We start from the raw sequence: 7701 nt of genomic DNA, 5'->3' as shown, positions 1-7701 counted from the left end.
ACACGTGGGTGCAGTGGGGGGGGGGGGGGCGCACGTTTGATTCCTGGGCCTTCAGTGGGAACTCACATGACTTCATCCATTTCTTAATGCCGCCACTAACAATTATAGAAGCCGTCAATCACACACGCGATCACATTCACTCGGGTTGTGCGCCATCCCATAAAGAACTCTGACGTCAGTGTTTCTGCTCTCTTTGTTACCACGACAACTGAGTGAGGCGACACCTCCAACAACGTTTTTGACCCCCCACAGACACTCCATTCAAATTTGATGCCAGACAGCAGCTCATTGTACAACTTCTTAACAGTTCCACAGAAGCAATTAGCTTGCCAATAAATAAAATAAAACAGGTGTGATGTGCTCAAGTATTTCAATGTGAGTAGATGGAAATGTAATGAACATTAGGAATGGATGACATGTAAATATTAAATATTACAAACAAGATAATCTCCTTTGTATTTGCTCCTGTTATTCTGCAGTAGTCAAAATCTTTTTACTTATTTGTTTTACTTCTTTTGTTTTCTGAAGCAAGCCAAATGTTTTCCTATTGTTTTGTTGCAATAAAAATTTCTACAAATGAATTACCTGTATTTTATGTCATCATTGGTTCTTTTGTGTAACATATAAAATCAGTGCTTTCTGAAGGCAGTGGTTAGAATGTCTCACAATTTAGAGGTTCAGGGTGTGAATCTCAAATCCAAAAAGTAATGTCGACTCCACTCCAATGTGAACACAACATGATGCCTGCTTAGTATTGTGAACTAAATGTACAGTGCACTGAATATTTTTGGGATATGGTAGGAGGACAGACTACAGAGAGAACATCCACAGAAGCATGGCAAGGCGGGCCCTCAGATTCAATCTCAGAACCTCTGAACTGGACAGGAAATGTGGTAACCACTGGAGTCACGTTGCTGCACAAAAAAAGAAAAAAACTTCATTGAAAAGTACGACAGAACATTAGCATACTTAAAGTACTCCCTTAAATATAAATTCAGTAATCCCTCATTTATTGCGGGCATTAAAGTTCTGGACCACACCCCCAAGAGGGGAAATCTGTGAAGCAGTGACCACAATTTTGGGGGATTATTTAAAGGTATATTAAAGCTCTATAAACCTCAGCAGACTAATATTTCCCATACTCATACAAACCCTTTTTTTGTCGTTACACACCTTTTCAACACTTAAAAATACACTAATGTCTTGTATACTGTGCACATTTTATTCCTTGTAATGGGTTTTCATATTTTTGGGGGCTTTTATCTATTTATTTATTTAGTTTTATTATTTTAGCCAGGTGGGACAGAGAAGGGTGGTCAGCATCTGCTTGGCAGTTATGAGGACAAGGGTTGAAATCCGGCCTCGCCCGTGCAGTTTTCATGTTCTCCCCGTGCCTGTGTGGGATTTCTCCCACATCTCCAAAACATGGACAGTGAGTTAATTAAAGAATTTAAAATGCCTGTAAGTGGGATTGCGTGTGCGAATGGTTGTTTGTTTCTATGTCACCTGCGATTGGCTGCTGACCAATTTGGGGTGTATCCAAACCGCCTCCTGACCATAGATAGCTGGCATAGGCTCCAGCACCCTGGCCCACCATGTGAGGATAAGCGCCAAGGAAAATAGATGGATGGGTTTAGGCAAAGAAGCATTCATTTTACCACCCCCCCCCCAAAAAAAAAAAAAAATAAAAAACCACACACACTCAAAATCCCACAAAATGGTGAATTATGCGAGAAAAAAAAATCTGCAATGCACTGAATCTGCAATAGGCAAACTGCGATACAGCGAGGGATTACTATACTTGCTGTAACTTTCATAACTGTCAGGGAGAAATTTTAAGTTTAAGTCACCGGGCTAAAAATGCTTGTATTGATATGGACAGGATTGTCATGACAACGGCTTACAGGCGCAACCAATCAAGCTACATTAGAAACTTTCAAGTTTACATTTCCTGACAAATGAATACAATTAATTGTCATGATCCTGCCGCTTCAGCACGAGCTGTGCGGGTGCCCGTGCGGCTGCGCTAATTGGGAGGCACACACCTGTGCCTCATGCGGGCTGATCATTCCCCGTATATATAGGACCCGGTGACGACTGGTCCTCCGCCAGTTCGTTGAGCTTTATGTCCCGTTCCAGCACTCTCGTATTCCTGACTGAACCTGTGTGTACCGACCTCCGTCCGTTCTCTGACCAACCTTGTAAGCCTGACTCCTTGACACTTCTGCCTGCGTTGATTGTTTCCCCGTGTACCGACTCCTGCCTGTCCGCTCATCTGTTCTCGTCGCCCGACGTCCCAACTACCGCTGCTGCACCGGACTGCCTGCTCGATCCCCGACCTCTGCATACAATAAACGTGTCTCTTCTTGAACTACCTTGCGTCTTCCGAGTTCCTGCATTTGGGTCCTACTCTCGTTTCCGATGGGACGTGACAGAACGAACTGGCCATCACAGGACCCAGCAGGAAAGACCCGGCGTCGCCGGGACCGACGCAAGGTAGACCGTCTGCCGGAGGACCAAGCCTGTCCAATCCGGGTAGGCTCCTTGACGTCCTCTACTTCCGTGTCTTGCGCTCCGCCAGCGAGGTATGAATACGTCCCGAACAGGACCCGTCCGGCTCCTCATATTCTTCTGGACTCTGACTTTTCGGAATATGAGGAGGACCACGATTTGTTTGACCTGCTGCCTGAGTACGACTCCGATTATTCTGACTATGAATCTGCTCGTCCGATCTTTCATCCCACTCAGTTTGTTTCACCTCCCCACGTTTCCAGCACCCGAACGTCTTCACCCGGTAGATCAAAGTACACCAATCGGTACGAGGGAACCCGATTGGCCATCTACCCGGGACCTCCGCGGGGCGGCCAGAGGAGACGCCCCGGCCGGGCGCTCCCTGGTGTCTGTCGCTGCGCGGCAACGAAGACAGTCCTCCCACTCCTCGCCGGCAACGGCGAGACCGGCAGACCCGCAGCTGGTGGCGAAGCTTCCAGCCCAGAGGGAGGAGGAGCCGCCAAACCACGAGGCGTTCTGTCGCGAAATGCGGGCGCAGATAGAGAGGCAGAGCGTGGAATTGGCGGCTCTCACGGCCCAGGTCCGGCAACGATTGGCGAACCAGCCGAGCTTCGCTGATGTCGCAACGGCGACGGACAAACTGCTGACTCAGGTTGACGTTGCCGTGGAAAACGCCCCGCCCCCTTGCCAAGTGCACGCCACAGTGGGAACAGACTCGCCACCTCAAGTGCACGTCGCAGTGTTTGCGGTTCCGAGAAGAGCTCACGCGGCAGTCGGAACTGACCCGCTCCCGAGACACGCCCACGTGTCAGTTTCGACTGACTCTCCGCCTACTCAGGTTCACGTTGCCCTGGAAACGGATTCGCCACCGCGCCACGCCCACGTTGCTGTTTCAACGGATGCAGTGCAAGCTCACGTGCCAGTGGGGACCGACCCGATGCCGCCTCACGTTGCTGTCCAGGAGGTGGCGACGTCTCCACAGCCGCTTCTCGTCCGTGCTCTGGAGTGGCAGTGGCGACCGGCCCGCGGCCGCTCCCTGTTCCTGCTCTGTCGGCGACCGGCCAGCGGCCGCTCCCCGTTCCTGCTCTGTCGGCGACCGGCCCGCGGCCGCTCCCCGTTCCTGCTCTGTCGGCGACCGGCCCGCGGCCGCTCCCCGTTCCTGCTCTGTCGGGGACGGGCACGCCCTCACGTTCCTGTCCAGGAGGTGGCGACAGTTCCCCAGCCACCTCACGCTCCCGTCCAGGAGGAGGTGGAGTTGGTGATGCTGCTGCCGCCTTCTCTCGTTCCTGTCCAGGAGGAGGCGGCGACGGGGTCGCTGCCTTCTCTCGTTCCTGTCCAGCAGGAGCTGGGGAGTTCTGTGGAGCCACCCAGGAGCTGGAGAGACTTCGGGGTGGCGGTCATGGCTCTGGTCCTGCTCTCCATCATTTTCTTCGCCCCTGAGTTCGCCCAGCCGCTTCAGGACCTGGCCTCGTTGGCGACCAATCCCTGGTCGTCTTGCAACGACGGCGTGGGAGGTTCTTGTCTGGAGCAGTGGCCTGCCTCGTTCTGGTTCCTGCCTCGCCGTTTGGTTCCTCACAGAGGTCGTCCGCCCGAATCGCCCCGTGGGGACCCTGGTGCTTGGCGTCTGGGTCGTCCTCCTGACCTGTCTGCCCGGACGCCTCGTGTTTGGTGGCCTGGATGGCCACCAGTCTGGGGTTCAGGGGGGGGCGTGCCCTCCTCCGGACCCCCTTCCGCCCACCCCTGCCTGTGTTAATTAGTGTCCGTTTTTTTTTCGTTTAGGCACGTCTGGGAGCCGTGCCTTTGAGGGGGGGGGTACTGCCGCTTCAGCACGAGCTGTGCGGGTGCCCGTGCGGCTGCGCTAATTGGGAGGCACACACCTGTGCCTCATGCGGGCTGATCATTCCCCGTATATATAGGACCCGGTGACGACTGGTCCTCCGCCAGTTCGTTGAGCTTTATGTCCCGTTCCAGCACTCTCGTATTCCTGACTGAACCTGTGTGTACCGACCTCCGTCCGTTCTCTGACCAACCTTGTAAGCCTGACTCCTTGACACTTCTGCCTGCGTTGATTGTTTCCCCGTGTACCGACTCCTGCCTGTCCGCTCATCTGTTCTCGTCGCCCGACGTCACAACTACCGCTGCTGCACCGGACTGCCTGCTCGATCCCCGACCTCTGCATACAATAAACGTGTCTCTTCTTGAACTACCTTGCGTCTTCCGAGTTCCTGCATTTGGGTCCTACTCTCGTTTCCGATGGGACGTGACATTAACTTTGGAGACTGAGCTAATATAGACTACTAAATAACTAGGACGTGTACTGTACGAGTGTAGTAGGTCCTGTGAAGAAACACAAATTGACATGCACAATACACGCAATGTACTGCATAGGAACAGCTTGTGACAACTTCATTCAATTCATTACGCAGTACAACACTTTTGTAAAAGAGAAACGATGACTGCAGGTGCAGAAGCGGGTTTGATTATTTCATTTGCGTCTCTTGTTTGAAGTGCAAATAACAGCTTCAAGCAAACAAGTCTGCTTTTTGAAGAATTGTTGAACGACTGTACCTGGAAAACGCTGTTTGTTGAGAAATTATAGTTGTGTCACTGCTCGGTGAAATGACGAGCGGAATCGTGAAAAGGCTGTAAGTCGAGTCAGTCTTATGTCAAGGCACTACCTGATGTGTACTGCTACTTAAGTACAGAATGCGAGTACTTTTGCCACCTCTGGTGGAGTGAATGCGTGATTATGTCAAGGCCACCAGCTTGAGGGTACAAATTGAAAATCAATACGGGCCACATTCCATTGCATGTGCAAATGAAGACCGAGCCTGACATTCCTCTTTCCTGGTTGGTTATTACATCATCATTACCGTACATACGCTTGTCCGGTCATAGAAATTTATGTCCTCATTAGTTCTTGGAAAGGAGGCAAGTGTCAGCACAATGGATGCGAGAAGTGACCTCGCCATTTAGCTTTGCAAGTACTCCCTAAAAAGTATGTCAGATATTATTGTTAGCCAACACTCAGGAGTGTTTGAAGATTAATGCTGCACTTAAATGCAGGAAGTTAAGAAATATATATTTAAAATTGTAATGTGTAACTGCTTTACAACGAAATATTTTTTTTAGATTGAATGGAAATGCTGTTGAATACAACTGCACTGTATTTACACTTTGTAATTAATGTTCAATAAACTTCTACCATCAATATGCACATTAAAACATACAATGTTGATGTAACTTTAATGATATAATTTACTCTTTTAGGGATGCAATTGGCTGCTGACCAGTTCAGTGTACTTCGCCTCTCGCCCGAAAAGATAGCTGGGAAAGGCCCCCGCACACCCGGGAACCCTATGAGGATAAGCAGAACGTGGATGGATGGATACTCTTTTAGGGAGTTCAACCACATTGGTGGGAAAAATATGGCGCAGGGCCACAGATGGAAATAATTTTTGCATAGAAATGAATATGTTGATTGATTTATCACTCTAGCATGGTGTGGGACTGTTTGCTTCACAGTTCTGAGGACGGAGGTTCAAATCCCGGCCCCGCCTATGTGGAGTTTGTCGGGAACTCCAGTCCCCCCCACATGGGTCTTCAGAACTCTTGGTCACAGTGCCTACACTGTCGTTGATATACCATCCATCCATCCATTTTCTTTTGCCGCTTATCCTCATCATCGGGAGTGTTGGAGCCTATTGCAGCTGTCAACGGGCAGGAGGCGGGGTACACCTTGAACTGGTTGCCAGCCAATCGCAGGGCACATGGAGACAGACAACAGCTGCACTCACAATCACACCTATGAGCAATGTAGAGTGTCTAATTAATGTTGCATGTTTTGGGGATGTGAGAGGAAACTGGAGTGCCCAGAGAAAACCCACGCAGGCACGGGGAGAACATGCAAACTCCACACAGGCGGGACCAGGATCGAACCTGGGTCCTCAGAACTGTGAGGCCAACACTTTACCAGCTATTTCACCGGGCTGCCTTCCCTATTATATATTTCGTTCAATTTCTGGCAATTGACCGTAGAAATTCCGTCATCCGCGTCGCTGACCAATCAGAGGCCAGAGATCTGCATAAACCACGCCCCTCCCCCCAGACAACGTTGCATGGTCCAGTATAGCTTTTGTTAGCGTTTTATCGCGTATTTGGGTTCTTTAACAATAGATATGGTTAAGAGGTGAAGTCACGGACTTTGTAATAGTGACGACAGGTATCCTGAAAGGCTAGTTGGCGGAGTTCAATTCGTACCCTCTCCAAAACCGAAGACCCAGTACGAAAAATGTCTTCGATGGATCAAACTTTGTGGAAGACCGCATCATCAACTGAATCCATCAACCGGAACAGATGTTTGCACGAAGGTAAGCCCTAAATTTGATTTTCAATACATGTCCATTATAAATGAATAAGCAGTTCTTCGCTTGCATAACATAGCTAAGTGTGAATGATTGACACACTTGATCTGTGTTGAGCGATATTTTGCGATGATCTGACTGCACAAACGTGTCTCTTTGTTGCCGGCTACAGTAAACCGGACTATGTTTGTACGAAGGTATGCCCTATATTTGATTTTCAATATATCTGTCATATAAATGAATTAGCAGTTCTTTGCTTGCATAACATAGCTACGTGTGAATGATTGACACACTTGATCTGTGTTGAGCGATATTTTGCGATGATCTGACTGCACAAACGTGTCCCTTTGTTCGTGGCTAATGAGCTAAGCTAAACCGGACTAGCAGTCCTAAAAGCCTTTGACGTGCACCGAGACACCAAGACTGAAGGAAGGATGTTTGAGGACACTAAAGTAGTGATTGTCGTACTCGGTCGGGACTTACGTAGGTTCGGCACTAATTCAAGACTAATTATTGAGGGGAGCGCGTGACGTTACACAAAGAAAACGAGAGAAACAACTCGTAAATCAAGCCTCGTTTTCTTCTATTCCTTCATACGGCGGTTCACAAACGGCTATACAGATACGTATACAGATTCTGCACACAAGTGTGATAGGTAACACGAAAATAGGTCAATGACGAATTTGTCTTTGGGTTATAATATATTATATTATGTGGCTTCTTGGTCTTCCTCTGACTCTGGAAAGATCTCGTGCTAATATCAATGGTTTCTCCGTCGATATGCATGTAAATACCATTGAAATACCGCTCGCTGAAATACTTGAAG

Source organism: Syngnathoides biaculeatus, chromosome 6 (assembly GCF_019802595.1).
Source record: "Syngnathoides biaculeatus isolate LvHL_M chromosome 6, ASM1980259v1, whole genome shotgun sequence".
Lineage (NCBI taxonomy): Eukaryota > Metazoa > Chordata > Actinopteri > Syngnathiformes > Syngnathidae > Syngnathoides > Syngnathoides biaculeatus.
This window is presented reverse-complemented; position numbering follows the sequence as displayed.